Genomic DNA, 18,331 nt, shown 5'->3' with positions numbered 1-18,331 from the left:
GGTTTATTAATCACAACATCAAATGACCTGCATCTTGAAAATGACTCTTTAATGCATTCACCCCTAACACTTAGCATAAGACTTCTTTTCAGCATTATACATTTCTTCCTGTTAGCTGTACTCACTTTAAGCTCTTTATCTCAGTTTTTCCTAGCAAATCTCAATGTGGAATCATTGTGTGCTTTATTAAAAGGTGAGTTATGTAACGATCCAGATCGATTAGATCTTCTAAGATCCGTCTGTTCTGAAAATAATTATGTTATGAAGATGTCATTCCCGTCTAGCTTAATCTACTTTTTGTTAACCTGTTTCTTATTATCCCATTTCATTTTTTTTCCATTTTTTTAATTAAAAGCTTCCAGTTGTCCAAATCAGTTCAAGCCACCTATTCCACAATCCTAATATTCACTGCCAGTACAATATTTTTCTTGTGCCTCCTCTAACTCTATCTCTACCTTTATCTTTCTAGTTGTACTAATCCCCCAAATCCTTATCACCAGACCCATGACTTAGGGTTATTTTTTTCAGAATTGTCCATCCCCAAGACAATTTTATTTATCTTGTTGAATTCAATGCCAACCTCAGTTACAATTATTTCATTTTCTACTGCCTTACCTCATTTCTCACAGCATCAGGCAGCATCATCATTACAATTAAAAATCATGGCCAGCCTTTCACTTAATATTGAGACTTCATTAGATTTGCTGTATCCCCTTGCTGCCTTTACCCCATCAGAGCCCTACTTCAGCATTCACTTTTTTCCCTTTTATTTACTTTTTCTTCCTTAAAATATTATGACAGCTTTTAGCAAAACAACTGCAACAGAATAGATTTGCAGTCAAAAGAAACTTTTCTATCTATCTACGTGAATTTTCCAGGAGTTGCTGCTGACTCAAGGCCAGGGATGAATTGAGCACTCAGAGTTTATATCCAAAGTATTGCCCATAAATTAGGTTCATGCCCTCTTTAAGCTGTGGAGAATGCTAGTGTCATATACTTTTGTGTTCATTGAAAAGTGTAATTCATACAGTATTTTCAAGGTGATTTTCACATGTGAAATGTTCTGACCAAGTTGTGTCCCATTCACTACTACTAAAGTAGTGAGGGACCAGCTCAGGAATGCATTCAACAGGACTTTGAATCCCTATAGCACTGAAGTACTAAAAATGCTTGTTCGTTTCCACCCTGTAATAGTATTCATGCAGTTGATTTCAAATCAGTTACTCTTGCTCAGCTTTTTATACTGTTTCCTTCTTAGACTTGCTGGGTGGAGGAGGAGGGGAAGCAGGGAGGAGAAGCCAAACACTGCCTAGATTGTTTCATTTTAGAGATAACTCTATCCCTAGGATCTTCCACAGTGTCATAGGCAGTTGATGCTAGGCTTGATTCTTGGTTTGCTATGGAAGGTGTGAGCTGGTATGGAATGTTAATAAGCACAACAAATTAATAACAGATTTTTTTGTATTGTTCAAATAGAGAATACTCTTCAAATATTGCACTCCTCTGAGACAAGCTGTATTTACAGAAGTTTGCGTAACTGCTGAGAGTGCCACTGTTCAAAAATTTGCACCACTCACACCTAAGCAAACCCACATTTTAGAAATTAATGAGAAAAAAGTGCTTCAGGTTTTGCTGCGTTAGTCTTGAGGGCCACATACATAAATAACAGCTACAAGCTTATTTTTTTCTCAGTGAAATGCTGAATTATTTGGACATGCCATAAAGCTATCTGGCACTGTGTGACCTAATAGAAAAACAAACCATAAGAATTTACTATTGTACAACAGTAACCTGGAGAGATCAATACTGTGCAAAGAAGGAAGGAAGTGTAAGCTGCAGAAAATTAATATTGGCCTTTTTTTTGTGAAATAAGAGTGACCTACTCCTTCCTAAATTTTATTTCTTTCTTGTCTAACATTTCACAGTCTTCCTTATCTCCTTCTGGAATGGAATTACACTTTTCCATTTTCCCAGCTTGCATTCAGAGATCTTTAGCTCTTTAAATTTGGCATATCCAAACAGACCAGAAAGGGTATCATCTTCTTTGTCAGTCAATAGGTTGAACTGTGCCTTTCTTTTTTCTATAGTGTTACTCTACTGATAATAAGATTTATGTATATTATAAGTGTATATGTAGGCAAAATATGGTAGAAACAAGTGTGGGGTGTATATGTTTGTATAGCAAGAGCTATTGCATACATATGCGGAATACCAAAAAAGGAGAGGAAAAGTTAAGAATAGGAACATACTTGACTGCATTTAGGTCTTTGGTGTACAAACTATTGGGTTAGGATGTCACAATTTTGTAAGGACTAGACAGGTCAGGTCAAGGTGTAAACCAGTCCTTTATGTGCTATGAACACAGAATCACAGAACTCTTGGAAAAGACCTTTGAGATCATCACCTTTTATTTTTTAACTTTTTTTTTTCAGCAGAAATGCTTAATTTTTTATCAACATTTACAGAGAGATTTATAGACAATCACAGACATTAGGGGTTGAATGTCCACCAGAATAATTGAAAGCAAGATATTTTTAGAATGATTGCTGTGCCTGCTACCACTTCCACTTAAAAAAAAGAAGTTAAAAATAAATAAAAAAAAGTGTCGTAGGGTGTCAGTTCATCTTTCTTGCTTTCTTGTTTCTCCTTCAGATTTTTTCCTTTCACTATCTCACCTCTCTACTTTGCATTATTGCTCTCAGCCAAATGCTGTGCAAAAACAGTGGCAATACCACAATGGGAAGTGGCAGAGGTCTATCTTTTGGGTTTCTGCTTTTGCCTTCTTGGCACAGCATCAGCCTGATAGAGTCTGAAGTAAGGGGACCAGCAGCACACCTAGACCCAGCTCAGTTCTTTCCTTCCTTTTATTGGTGTCTCAATGGCTGGCCATGGGTGTATGAGGAAACTCTGGACATGGCTTCCTATTGCTGAAAAGCACAATGTCTTGAATGGATTATGATATGATCAGCCTGGAGTAATGTAGACACAGATACAAAACTGCCTGAAAATGGTCTTTATTACAGTTTGACAGAGCTCTGATGGTAAAGTTATCTTGTATGTGAGCATATTTAGACAGTCTCTGGGACTAATAAGCTTCTGCAGTGGTTTACCTGCAGCTTCAGTGAAAGTCCTGAGATCATGATGTTAAACCCAGATTAGTGAGAATTGAGTTCTTGCTCTTGCTTTGACAGGTATTTCTTATTCATCCTTCTGCCAAAATCTATATAATTCTGCATTTTATCACTGGAACATTGTGAAATAAGATCTTCACTTTGAAGATCTGAGGTGTTTGTGTACCACTGATATCTACATATGAAGCATCTTAAGATGCCACTAGAAAAATTGAGTTAGCAGTTAAAATGCAAAAGAAAAAAAAAACCTGTATATTTGCAAGTGTATCAGGAGAACTGAACATGAAAATGGGGGCTGCGTCCACGTTCAGAAAGAATATAAAGCTACAGTGTGAGTTAACATCAGTCTGTTATCAACCACTCTTTCTGGAAGGTGTGGGAAAAGGCTATACCCAAAGGGACATTTCACTAAAGAGATACTCTTGAAAGGTTTTAGTAAACCTTTTGTTGTTTTTTAAAACATAGACACAAAGTGAAATCTCATCTTTGCAGGCAATAAGCAAAGCTTTTTTCAAGATCTTAAAAAGCAGGAACAAAACCTTCTGGGGTAAAATTACTATGTTAATATGCATTATTTCCATGATGATTCACACTTCCATAATTCTGTACTTCCAGGGTCATTGCTGAAATTTGAAAGATATATGTATGATAATGTTATCTATTTCAACTGTGAGGTATTTCACATTTAAGAAACATTAATAATGCTTTGAGGGATCACGTGAAAACTTAAAGCTATCTCATATTTTGTCACAATTATTATGGATAAGCCCAACAATTAAAAACAATCATAATACCCAGCTTCACTTTGTCTGGTGTTAATGTGGCCGTTGATCCAGAAAATAATTGCACTGGTCCTCAAAGAAATATTGTCATCTAGGGCAGTGGTATTATTCTTACCTTTCATTCTGAATGTCACAGTATTTATAAATCAGCACCTGTGAGCTCTTGCCTCACATGGAAATGTGAGGTTATACAGTTATTAGAAAATGGATAATAAATTATAGAAACATAGCCTCCTTATATCGGATAGTGCTAGTTTCTTGTTAGCATGCAAAGACTTCTGGCATTTAAAAAGGATTAATTAGTATGTCTGACATGTGCTAGTGAGGACTTACTAATATGAAAAGTTGACATACACCCCATGTATTTTGGAAGCTAAGACCCCAGGGAGGTCAGAGTATATATTTATTCACTGAATGGCAGGTATGTTCCCATACTTACAAAGGCTTCCAAAGGTACCCACTGGAAAGAAAAGTTGTTTCAGACAGATGTTTTTACTGTCTTATATAAAGCAAGCAGAACACCCGAATAGCTGTGAATGGATCCTCACTGTGTGAATTTGTTTTGAATTAACACTGCTTTTCTCTCTGCATTCAGCCAGCCACAGCAGGTGGGGAAGTTGATTTCCTTTGTTTAGTTTGTAACTGAAAACCTAGAATTTTTTAATCTTTTTTTCTAGGAAATTTTGCTGCAGAGAAGTCTGCATTGGTTAACGATAAAACATCAAGAGGGAGGGAGGAATATTGTTATATAAGATCTATAAATACATACTGGGGTTTCATGTATATACATATATATATAAATATAAAAATGCAATTAGACTAGGAAGTGCTGTGCTACTTTTATCTTCATGGAATAAGTCTTACTGCAAATTTCCCTGATGTATCCCCTATCAGATGCCATAGTACCTATTTTCCCAAAGTATGAAACTGGCTTTAACAGCTCTTACAATCATTTTACTTTTCTGGGAAAAGTCCTTAGGTAAAACTACAGCTTTCCTCTCGAAAATGAAAATAATCCTTCCAGGGAGGACAGACAAGTTGCTCATACTGTGTTTAAGTAAATTTATTTACTATAATCTACACTGGATTTAAGAGGCTACAAATATTTGGTTTCCAGCATCCTTCACAGCTCATCTGTGCCTGTGTGCCTCTGGTTCCTGTGTTATTCTACAAGGAATCAGTTACCATTAACTTGTCTTTGAAGCATAGCAGTCATGTCACATCACATGATGTGTTAGACATTAGCTTTTGATCTACTATTAGGCTGATCTGCAACGATCCATTCCAAGCACCTCTGTATATGACTTGCTTTATTACAATGAAAGGAATCTGAAAACTAACAGTACTCACTGCATTAAATAATCCCTAAGAATAAATAATACGCAAAAGTATTGTAAGTGCGTACAGAATACACCAAGCTCTCACTGTTACAAATTAATTGAACTGAATTGAATTATTATGAATGGGGAATAAAATCTTCATTTACTAAACATAAAATGGATGCAGCAGGATCAGAGTAATGGATGGCAATAGTACACAAACACGGCATCAAAGATAGACTGCTTGTCCTGGGTTCAGCAGTAGCAGTCATGTTTTTTTTTTTCCTTTGTGTTAACTGGTGCAGTGCTGTGTTTTGACTTCTAGTTTGAGAGCAGCGTTGGTGAAGCCGATGTTTTCGGTTGTTGCTAAGTGATGTTTACCCTGACCAAGGACTCTGTGAGGCTCATGCTCTGCCAGGGAGGAGGGGAAGCTGTGAGGAGGCAGAGACGGGGCGCCTGACCCGGGCTAGCCGGGGAGGTATTCCATACCACAGCACGTCATGCCCGGGGTGGGGGGTAACTGGGAGTTACCCGGAAGGACAGGAGCTTCCGGGTGGAACTCGTTTTCTTGGCCCTTCCCTTGTTATTTTCCCTTATCATTGTTTTAGCTGATAGTAGCGGTGGTGATTTGTTGCTGGACTGTTCTTGTCTCAACCCGTAGGAGTTGCACTCTCTCGATCCTCCTCCCCGTTCCTCCGGGAGCGGGGAAGGGGAGAGCCCCGGTGCAGGGGGGGGGAGACGGACACGGACCTTGATTGTTGTCAGCTCGGCACCACTCACTGGGAGTGAGTGAACAAGTTACCTGACTGGGTTTAAACCACGACAGTTCTTTTTGGCGCCCAACGTGGGGCACGAGGGGTTGAGATAAGAACAGATCTGACTGGATTGATAGTCACTCGTCACAATGCTGATTTATTGGCTCTCAAGGTTTTTCCTCTTGATCTCACAGTTTCAGTATACCATATCTTACGTCCATCCGGTATTGGCTGTATTAGTGTTTTTCAAGTGTGGGGCTTGGGCTAAGGTTTTTATCCCATTGTACTTTATGGTAATGACTTGTAATACAATAGAATCATTGATCATGAAACTGATCTGGTTTATGTTCCCAGTGTGGTCACCACCTTTATACTTTGGGAGGTAAAAGATGTGTAATTGCTAAGCACCTCCATCATATACCTCAAACCACGACACTGCTGGAACAATCCATTGAGCTTTGTGTGCAAATACATGCAACACAGAGTGGCTTTATTTTATTCCAATATAGGGAATCAAAAAGACAAGGAAAATTAAAGTAAAATACAATATCCAGCAGTATCCAGGCTGCTAAAGACAAGGAAAGCCTGCTATGAGAGCAAAAACATTTCCTTTGCAAAGCAGGATTTCTGAGTTTGATTTGCTGCATTTTCCTGAAGATTTCAGCTGTAGCAAACAGAAGATATTTATGCACTCTAATAAAATGCAATTCTTGGTGTAGATAATATCTTTTTCTCACTCCTAAATTCCACCTGTGAGGAATAATCAGGACTTTCTCTTAGCCAAGGTTGCTTCGTATACAACAAATCCATTTGTGAGACATACCATAAGGAAAATATTTTTGTGACTAATTTTGTGCACTGCTTTCTGCTCCAATGGGAGGTCCAGCCATAGAACATTTATAGCTAAAATTCTTGTCTGTAGTGGCTGTCACCGTCTCTTGAAAAATCATCTTTCATGATGGCTGAAAGACTGAACCTTCACTTTCAGAGGTACTGTATCGGTTACTTAAAGGTGGCATTTGTAATATTTCAGCTTTAAGAATAGTTTATACAAATCTCACAGTTATTTAAAACTCCCTCTTTGGGAAGAGGGTTAGCAGCAGGATTAGTCCAAATACTAGAAATTCAGTAACTGTTGCAGTGAACATATGTGCAGCTCAATGAGAGCATCACCCCAAAGTGGCTCATAGTGCGATGATGAAGATTTTCAACTAAGCAGGTAAAAGAATCATAGGATCTATTTGGATTTCTAACACTAAAGGTAAATAAGCCTTCCAAATTCTGTGGGCAAATATACCCTCCAAATTATTCTAATGTGCCTAGCCTACGTTGCTGTTATGATTATCCATAACAGATCTTGGTTTCACCCATCTGTTGCACTGGAATATCTTTGTGACCTGATTTTTTAAATTTTTTTTTTTAATAGGACAAAAAGGAGAAGTATTCCCTGCCATTTCTGTCCCCAAATGTGTCCTTTTTATTTTTAAATTATTCTTTCATCTGCAGCATCTGCAGTGCCCTGAGACTTGATTCCATGTTGAAAGAGGGCTTAATTCTATCTATTCCGCTAGTGACATTCTGCTCCATGTTTCTATTTATTTAGCCTGGAGACAGAGATCAGTACCTTCACCAATGTGATGTTGTACATAGCAGAAAGCAGCTTCTGTGATAAGCTAAATAAACAAGAAATTGTTGAGAAGACAGCTACATGATTTGACTAGGACTGTTTGATCACTTTGTAGTTGCTTAGTTTCTTTGAGCTAAAGTTTTTCAGTACTGGGCTCATTTAACAATTCCTTCTAGAAAGAAGTTTAGCAATCTGTATTATATTTATCTGGGTTCTGAGAAAAAGCATATATCTTTCAGTGTCCTTTCTCTTATAAAATATATTGTGTTGGTACAGAGGTTTCATTTGGCTCAGATTGGTGTCCCCTTTGAACACTGCAATTTCTGTATGTGACTGCATTTGAAATTTGGTGCTGCAGCAGTCAGCCTGGGAGACTACTGCCTGAGGAGTCAGTGGTACACATAATGACTAATCCAGGTGTATGCTTCTGTGCCTGCTACTTAATCAAGGCATAGCTAATCAACAGCTTAATCAATGCATACACAGTCAATGCAAAATTATTCAATATGCATGTAGTCAATATGTACTTAATCAAAAGTATGCATGTAATGTTGTCTTGCCCACTTGAAATATTAGATGCACCTTTTCAAGAACTGTAGCTTTATTAACGAGATAAGAATATTATACCATACAGTCCAAAGGACTCTCTAAAGCTAAGTCAGCATTCCAGGTTTGATTGCTCCTACCAACAGAAAATGCTGTACTGTAAACAAGATTCTACAAGGACAAGAGCAAAACTAAAACTGTTGAACTTCACCATGGATGGGATCTGTGGAACATGCCATGCCCTGATCAGAAGTCCATCCAATGATGCATCATCTAAGGGTCCCCAGTGTCAGAACAGAGTGTAACATTTTATAACTTGCTGTTGCCTTTTCTAAGCTTTTAGTAAATAGTTATTAGTCTTGACAGTATATTGCTGTATGTATAGCATATATAGTGTAAGTATACGAGCCTTTCTTATTGAGATCCAGACAAACCAACACCATCTGGTGCAAACTAGTCATTTTTACTGTGAAAGTTAGCTGCATGAAACAAAAATAGTATTCTGCCTTTAGGTAGTAAAGTCTAAGGCACAAACAATTAACAAATGCTGTTTAAAGTATGGAATAGGTATTTGCTCTTTGATCACATTGAGTAGTCTAAAGTATGACAGCTACTATTATTCGGACTAAATACAGGGACAATTTCCTGAGAAAATACTGAGAAACAGCTTTCTGAGTCCTTTTTCTGATGACATACACTTTCCTTTAGTATCTTACATTCTTCACTAGCCAGAAATTCCTTTTCTTCCCATTCTAAAAAAAAAAAAATAAATCTATAGGTTCTTTGCCTACTCAGTTATAGTCATGCCTATTCTATACAAACATGAGGTACCTTGAGGTAATCATAGCACTATCAGAGGAAGTATCAAAATCAAATAAGTATAGGCCCCAATCATTATATTTAAAATTTCTTTTCATCGCTGGATGCTGGCTACCTTATCTTCACAGATTTTTTTCAGAGGAAGTGATGTTTTAAGAACTGGGAAGGTAATCCTTGCCTGAGAATACTCTGTTGTCTAAATTGAAGTGTATTTTATGATTGTTACTGAAGGTTATAAGTGAAAGTAACATAAAAATACAGATTGGAGCAAGCAAAAACCTTGCAGCAGTGCATGAACAAGAAGTCTCAGCATAAAGGTACTTTTATTTTGGATCTTCCTACTTCAGAAGAACATTCACAGAATGTTCATTTTAACTCAAAATGTCTTACAGAGAAGACAATGAACTGTTTAACTGAGACCAATGGAGCACCAAACAAACAGGGAGCAACAGAAAAAGTTATTGAAGGAAGTGAACTAGTGCAAAAGTAAAACTCTCTAAATGCATCCAAAATCTTGTCTGCTGTAGCAAAGCATATTTTAAAACACAAAATATACACATTCTAAGTCATCCCACTGAAAGTTTGCCAATGACATCAAGCTGTTTGGTATGGTCAACACACTGGAGGGAAGGGATTCCATGCAGAGGGACCTTGATAGGCAGGAGAGGTGGGCCAATGCCAACCTCGTGATGTGCAACAAGGCCAAGTGCAAGGTCCTGCATGTGGGTTGGGGCAATCTCAAGCACAAATACAGGCTGGGTGGAGAATGGATTGAGAGCAGCCCTGAGGAGAAGGACTAGGAGGTTTTGGTTGATGAAAATCTCAACATGAGCTGGCAATGTGTCCTTGTAGCCCAGAAAGCCAGCCATATGCTGGGCTGCATCAAAAGGAGCATGGCCAGTGGGTTGAGGGGAAGTGATTCTCCCCCTCTTCTCTGCTTTTATGAGAACCCACCTGCAGTCCTGTGTTCAGCTCTGGGGCCCCAACATAAGACAAAAGATGCGTATCTGTTTGATCAAGTCCAGAGGAGGTCTATGAAGATGGTCAGGGGGCTGGAGCACAGGTTGAGACAGCTGGGGTTTCAGCCTGGAGAAGACTCCAGGAAGACTTTAAGGCAGTCTTCAAGGGGTGTCTACAAGAAAAATGGTGAGGGACTTTTTACAAGGGCAAGTAGGGGTAAGGCAAGGGGGAATGCCTTTAAACCGAAAGAGTGTAGATTTAGATTCCACATTAGGGAGAAATTTTCACTTTGGGGGTGGTGAGGCACTGGAACCAGTTTCCCAGAGAAGTTATTGATGCCCCATGCCTGGAAGTGCTCAAGGCCAGGTTGGACAAGTCTTTGAGTAACCTGGTCCAGTGAAAGGTGTCCCTGGCCATGGCAGGGGGTTGGAACTAGGTAATCTTTAAGGTCGCTTCCAGCACACACGATTCCGTTTCAACATTTTTAGTACCACGGACAGCAACATAGTTCAGGCTGACGGCAGGTTTACTACCAAGCTCCTTGGGAACAAGTTTAAAAATCTGCTTGCCGTAGGCCAGCAGTGCTGTGTATGTGTGGAGCTGGGTGAGGATTAGAGCAAGAGAAATAGCCCAAGCAGTACTCCTACATTTAATAGGGAGTGGTTGAATTCTGCACTCCAAAAATCATCTGGTTTGAGGAGCCAAATACTTGAGGAAAAAAAAGAAATGTTTCCTTAAAACATTTATTACTTTAAAAAAATGTACTCTGATATTAACGCTTGCCTAACAAGTAGCACTGATATGGACTTCAAAGGAGAACAAGACTTTTAAAGTTATATGCTAAAGTTTCACTGCATTTTCACAACATCTAGTTTTTGTGAGTTTTGTTTTTTTTTTTTTATCTTACAGGCTCATATTCCTAACTTTTTTGAAAAAAAAAAAAATTAAAACCATTATTGGGACTTAAATTCATAGAAGACTGTAGACACACAAAGACTTCACTGTTACCTCAGTGTAATAATAACACGCCTAGTAACAGGAAATTTTGCACGTCTTCTGTGTATCAAAAGAAAGAAAAGTGTACCTGCTTCATGTACTGGATGTAAAAACCCTTTCCAGCAGCAATCCAAACACGCAAATAGTCAGCAAATCTTAAGGTCATAAGAGAGGTATCCTACAAAATTTGATGCAGATTTTTTTGTCTTGCAAGTATATTTATTATCCTGTCAAAGTTACAGTACCTAAAAAATCTGTGAATCTCAAATTTTTGTATTGTCCATATGATTTATCATTTCTCTGATGCCTATTTTCTGTTGAATTCTGCTTCTCAAACCCTTTGCTTCGCTTGTCCTATTCTGGTTTTGATACTAAATATGCATATAGAGGGGACCATGGTATTTTGGATATGAAAAAGCTATCCAAAATTCAGTTATGTTTCAGTTTCATCACCAAACTCTTTTAGGGACATAAACAGCTGAACTTATATGTTTACCTGCCTCTTGCCATGTCTCTTGCTTTGTTTTGCACTGCTGCTGCTATGTGATGGATGTACTCACACCTGCTGGGGTTTTGCCACTGTGCTCTAATGAACCCAGGTTTGCAGACCTACATTTTCTTGCTCACTGGGACTAGCACAAGCATGCAGTGACATTTACTCTGGACATCTGTGAAAACTTCTAGGTTTTACTCTATGGCTAATTCATCCTCCATCTTTGGCATGCCACAATTAAGTTTTCTAAAGATTAAAACAATCGTCAGCTTTCCCAGCCTGCCTTGAAAGTTGCTCTCCTGTGCCATCAAAATCTAAACACTTAAAAGTTATCATTTACCCTATCACAAAAAGAAAAAAAAAAGGGGGGGGGGGGAGCAAGGAGAAAGTGTAAGATATATACAAATATCTATGAAAGCAACTTCTTGCAGGAATATTCCACCCTTTGTCATCCTCATTCTACTGCTCAATCTTGTGCTACTCAGCTTCAGGTTGTGTTCTGGGAAAGCCTCTCAATGTAAAGTTGCTATTTTGTTTTTTCAGTGAGGTACTGTCTTTCAGTCATATTGAGTGTCTCAAACGGGATGAAAGACTGCAAACTCACTTGTTGAACACCTGTATTGAGCAGGAGACTCTCCAGGTCCGGGACTGTTACTATCAACAGATTCTTCACTCTTTGTCAGCACCTCTCTGTCCAAGCTGGCAGCAAAAGGAAACTGAAAAGGCTAAAGATAAACTAGTAAGAAAAATGCTGCTTGCAAAGCAAAATGGAACCTATAGTGTTATAAGAACATATACAATCATTTCTAAGTCTTCTATCATCAAAAAAATATTATAGAATCATAGAATAGTTAGGGTTGGAAAGGACCTTAAGATTAGTTTCAACTAATCTTAATTAGTTCCTAAACTAATTAGTTCCTTAGTACCAACCACCTTGCCATATATTATTATATATAGAAACAGACAATCCTTGTAATACACAGTTCAGAAGACAGGATAGACAAAATTTATGGTCTTCTGCATCTGCAAAAGAAAACTTGTATTTCAACATCCATTAGTGATTTTCTTCAGGCTTTCCATGTCCCCTAAATAAAAAACAAACAAACAAACAAAAAACAAAACACAGACCCCAACAAAACCAACAAAGCCAATCCCAACTAACCAAGCAAACAAACAAAAAAAAAAAAACACAAAAAAACCCAACAAGTATTATTTTCAATATAATAATATTTTCAAATATAATAAATAATATTTTCAAAGACTAGCTTTTTCTTCTGCAGAGAGTATTTACAAGAAGTAAGAGAGAGCTAACAGTGACAGAATTTGCCACTTGTAAGTACTGTTTCCTTGATCAGAAAGCTATTAAGTGTTCCATTGAAAAGTTTCTATCAGAAAAGAAACATAAACGAATTCACCTTTAAAGAGTCTATTATTTCTTCATTATTTTTTTTCTAGCCTCCTTCTGCAACATTTCACCCAAGGCACCAGAAAGACTACTTGATTCTAAGTTTATCTACTGTGCTAATAACACCAGGCCCTTTAGAGGTTATAGGAACCTTTTGGCAGTGATTTGCTCTACTTCTGTTTCTGCAAACTTGTAAAATCCAGTATGTCTGTATAACATACCACTCTTTGTGATGATGCATCCAGACACCCTGGTATCTTTTCATATATGTGACAGCCAAATTATTCCATTTATTCTAAACATTTCTCACACTTGCTTCTGAATTTTCACCAAGGATTTTTCATTCTCCAGCGAATGGGTAGACCTACTCACTGGTGTCTGGCAAACAACAGAAGAATTTCCAGCTGTTGTGAAATAGTGTGGAAAGGTAATACGTCTTCCCTCTAACCTCCCTCTTCCTTAAGCCGTGGTTATTTTCAACCATTTTCTTAACAGTCTTTTATGAATTTGTTTGGAACTACCTGCCTTCAAGAGACAGAGTATCTGTATATTCACTTTCTAAAGTTTTCCAGATCCACTATAGACCGATGTCCTGGGTTCAGCAGTAGCAGTCATTTTTCTCCTTCTTAGTAGCTGGTGCAGTGCTGTGTTTCTGACTTTGAGCCTGGGAACAGTGCTGATAACACTGATGTTTTTAGTTGCTGCTCAGTAATTTTTACTCTGACCAAGGACTTTCTGAGTCTCATGCTCTGCCAGGGAAGAGGGGAAGCCAGAGGAAGCAGAGACAGAACACCTGACCCAAACTAACCAAAGAGGTATTCCATACCACAGAACATCATGCCCAGTATATAAACTGGGGGCAGTTACCCAGAAGTGGCAGATCACTGCTCAGTCTGGCTGGGTATTGGTCAGTGGGTGGTGACCGGTTGTATTCTCTTCCCTCGTTATTACCCTCATTATTCTTGGTGGTAGCAGCAGTGATTTGTGTTATACCTCAGTTACTGGACTGTTCTTATCTCAGCCCTTGGGAGTTACATTCTTTCAATTCTCCTGCCCATCCCTCCGGGAGCAGGGGGAGGAAGGAGGGGAGTGGGGAGTGGCTGCATGGCTCTGGGCTGCTATCTGGGCTTAAACCATGACACTGCCAGTCATTCATTTTCACCCTGTTCCCCTGATACAGCATAGGGTCTCTTCTATGCGACACATGTACTGTTCCAGCACGGGTCCTTTCTGTTCAGGAGCTGGCTTCTCCAGTGTGAGTCCTTCATAGGCCACAGTTACTGCCAGAAAACCTGTTCTTGCATGGACTTTCCACAGGATGCAGCTTCCTTCAGACATCTCCACCTGCTCTGCAGTGGGACCCTCCATGGACTGCAGTGTTGATGTCTGCTGTGACACATAGGCTACAGGGCAACAATCTGCTTCACCATGGTGCTCTCCATGGACTGCAGGTGAATGAATCTCTGCTCCAGAGCCAGGAACACATTTTCCCCCTCCTTCTTCACCAATCTTCATGTCTGCAGGGCTGATTCTTTCCCATTTTTCCCAATCCTCTCTCTGACAGCTGTTGCACAGAAGATTTTGCCTTTTCTTAAACATGTTATCACAGAGGCACCAGATGGGCTCTGCTTTGGGCAACAGTGAGTCTGTTGGACCCAGCTAGAACTGAGTCTGACATCAGGGCAGCTCCTGATGTCTTCTCAGAGAGGCTACACTTGCAGCCCTCCATCATCAAAACCTTGCTAGGTAAGCCCAATATAGCTCTCTAAGATGGATCCAGATTTCTACATAAGTATTTTAAATCCAGAATGACTCAAAAGGACTCCGGTTTTACCTCTTTTACATAATAATTACCTTTAATGAGATATCTTTCATTATAATTCATGCTTTCTTCTTACTGAACCTTTCACCTGAAGAACTTTATGTATCTGCTCCCTCTAATCCTCTAATAATTATATATGTCTACAACCTACCCCTTCTTAATTGCTTCTTTTCAATTTAATACCAGGTTCTAACAGTTTTCCATAGCACTATAGCCCATAAACTCTCTGTTATTCTACCTGACATCTTCTGTGTCACTTCTGCTATTTCCCAATTTCCTGCAATGTGGTGACAAGCATTGTGTACAACATCCTTCCTCTGTTTTCGTTTTAAAACGTGTATATATATATATCTATAGCTGAAAGCTTCTCACATGACTTTCTTTAAAGGATTATTAATTTGTGAACTTATGCAACACCCAACAACGGGTAAATACCAAGCATACAACCCAAAGATGTAAAGTTACCAGTTGAAGGATTGGTAAGAAAAGTCCCACTTTCCACTACAGCTCTTTCTGCCCAACCTCAATTTCTGCGTTCCTTTTTGAAGAGATTGTGTAAAGTTCTGAGGCTGGAGAAATTACAGTGAAGCAGTAATGTACCTGCTGGATCTATCTTATCTTTTGCAGGATTTTGTCAGTCCTTTCTGGTGGAGAGAGATATGCATCATTTGATCAATCCTTGTGCTCTTGGGGGAAGCTCACACCCTTTCCCTATATCTTGTCATCTTTCACTTTAGCTATTCTTTGCTATATTGCAGCGATGTATATGTGTTATGGCTTTGTTCTCACAACCTCCATTAATTTGGATAGACTACTGAAATTTCACCAAATCGGAACAGAAAGTCACAAGACAAATAAAAGCTGCTTCTGTAATCCAAGGGGCAGTTCTCCTCCCAAATAACAAAGCTTTTTGGCAAATAATGAATGAAGTTTAAGAAGAAGAATTAAAATAAAAATTTACAATAAAAAATAATTGTCCTTCAGAAGTGTAAAATCTACCTCTCCTCCTTCTCAGTCTGTGTTCAAGTTACTGCTGTAACCTTGGTAATGCATTTAGTAACCCCATGTATGATCCTTACAAACAGCACAGAATGAAAGGACTTCTTTATGTCCACAAAGATTCTATCTCTTCCCTTATTCTTGTCATCTACTATTGATGTTTACTTCAAGAAGCTAATATGGTTTCCCAAGCTGGCCTTCTTTTAATAAATGCATGCTGTCAGTTTCTCTGGTTCCTTCCTCTTTTTGTGAAATTCACTGGGGACTAAAATATCAAAAACTAGAGAATATCCACATGAGAAAACCACTACCACCAACAAAACCCTACAGAGGATGACAGAAGAAATAGTAAGGGTTAGAAGCATATTTTATCAGAGCAGCTAACTTTACTGAAGGGCTACAGCCCCTTAAAGTGCTAGACTGTGCAGGCCTGCAAAATCATCATCAGCTAGTAAGGAGGCTACAGGGATATTTTCTGTTTTTCCATATTGTATTTTGGGGCAAATTCACTCTTCAGATTCAATTTTCATGAATATCTGCAATTCTGGTATTTGCTAGCATATAAGAATTTGATTTCACAAATAATACCTTAACAAAAAAAAAACAAACAAACAAACACCAACCAACCAACCAAAAAAAACCCAAACCCCATGTGTGTATTTATATGCACTTTATGTTCTACAGAGTGGAGAATTTAACTGTAACTATATATACAGCATATATAGTTTTATTTCACTTCCTTGTGCTTACTTTTGCTGCAGTCCTGACATGGATTTTTTTCCCATTTGTTCTTCTCACAGCTCCTTCTTCATTAATATCATCTCAATAGCTGCTTTGATCTTCCAGTTCAATGTATGTACATAGGCCTTTTTAACCAAGTACATTTCGGAATTTGTATTACAAGCAATTATTTTCTTCCTGTGCTTTTCACCATGTAAGTATTTCAAAGGCATTGACAAATTTACCTTCACAGAATACTTGTGAGCTTAGATTGTAAGGTCAACTTCATTTCACGGCTGGAGAACAAACCTGCCAAAAGCCTATGTTAAAATGACTGTGTTTTCACATGTTTTGAATGCTTTGCTTTTGAAAGCAGATCTCAGGGATCCTCTTTTTCACCTGCTTGACCAAATACGTTAAATAGAAGAACAAGTATACTGCACCCAAGGAATTCAGACCAAGATGTCTCTAAACAGCTTCAAAAGAGATCACACAATGCACAGTCTTTTCCTTCCTGGTCCCCATCTGGTAGTGACACAAGCATCCAAACTCAGTTCTGCAGACTATGGCTCAGTATATTTCAGTTAACATATACTTTTCCAGACTCTGAGCTCTATAAGCCTATCTTTGAAGTTGTGTTATCTCCAGAATGACAGTATTTCTTTCTATATTCATCTACTGTTTCCTTTCAGTACTTTATCTTCAGATCTCTGGTTTCTCATCAGTCTTGTCCCATAGTATTAGTCTATGCAGCACAGGAAAGTCCTGGTGTATTTATGAAGGTTTTAGGCAAAGATTTGGACATGAATGTGTTTGGCACTAAAGAAATTACAAGTAAAATTGAAACATGCAATTCCAACATATTCGAGGACATCCAGAAAGCTTTTGATCACATGGCATCCTCACCTCACTGACTTCATTGATGCTGGAATTCTTTTATTCTCCTTCTTCCTAACCCAGGTAAAAGATAGTGTTCCTGCTTCAGTTCATTGTAAAGTCAACTTGTATGACTTTTCTGTGAGATTAACACCTCTGTTATTCAGAATCCTTTCCAAGTTTCACCTACTGCTCCTCTTCAGAAAGGAAACATTGCTATTTCAATTTATGTTTCCTCTTCTCTGCTATGATCAATACACAACCTTAAAGTCTTTTAAGGTGTCACACATTTTGAAAAGTACATGAAAAGACTTGTATATCAACTCATCTAGATCTGTAACCTCCAATACACTCTCTGTTTCTTATCAAAACCAATTTCAGACATAGAAATAAACCTTTATCCATACGAGCTACTAAAAGACTTCCTTCTTTTTGGTCCACTCCCCTCACTTCTTCAGACACATATTTTTGGACACACTAAATGAAATCTCTACCACCTCCTGATGATAAAACACCTTTACCAAAGAATTGAAAAAGTTGGTATGTTTTGTTTTACATTTCATAGCATAGTCATGAGTGCCATATGAAACAGGGCCATGTTCTCTTTCATGCTTCACTCCTCATGCGTCCAAGAGTTTTTCTACAGGAATCTCTGCAGGTATTCAACTCATGGAAGAAGGAAGAAATTAATACTGAGCATAAACTAGTGTTTAGGGTGCTTTTCCAATTGTTAGAAAACTTCTGTAGCCATCCACCTCCAAAGGAACTGTCAAGAGAAGTTCAGCATTTTTAGGCTTAAATCTTTCTTATGGCTGGTAAAATATCTGGAATAATTATAAACCAAAGAATGCCTCATGTAATATAATAGATTTCAAGTCTTAGCTCCAAAATTCCAGCAATTTTTAAAACCAGTGGTGGTGGTTTTTTAAACATAAGGAAAAGTAGTTTTTTTTTTCTCTCACTTGTTTTTTATTTAAAAAGACTACCTAGTGGTGTTACCTGAGATTTAAAGAAGATACAAATTGATATGGCCTAAAGTTACTGTCATGGTATAAAAAAAATTCAGCCCAACTGATTAAAA

This window comes from Pezoporus wallicus, unplaced genomic scaffold (genome assembly GCF_028554395.1).
Source record: "Pezoporus wallicus isolate ANWC-B61680 ecotype Strahan unplaced genomic scaffold, APGP_CSIRO_Pwel_v1 scaffold_6446, whole genome shotgun sequence".
Lineage (NCBI taxonomy): Eukaryota > Metazoa > Chordata > Aves > Psittaciformes > Psittacidae > Pezoporus > Pezoporus wallicus.
The sequence above is the reverse complement of the archived record's forward strand: the minus strand, read 5'-3'. Positions refer to the sequence as shown.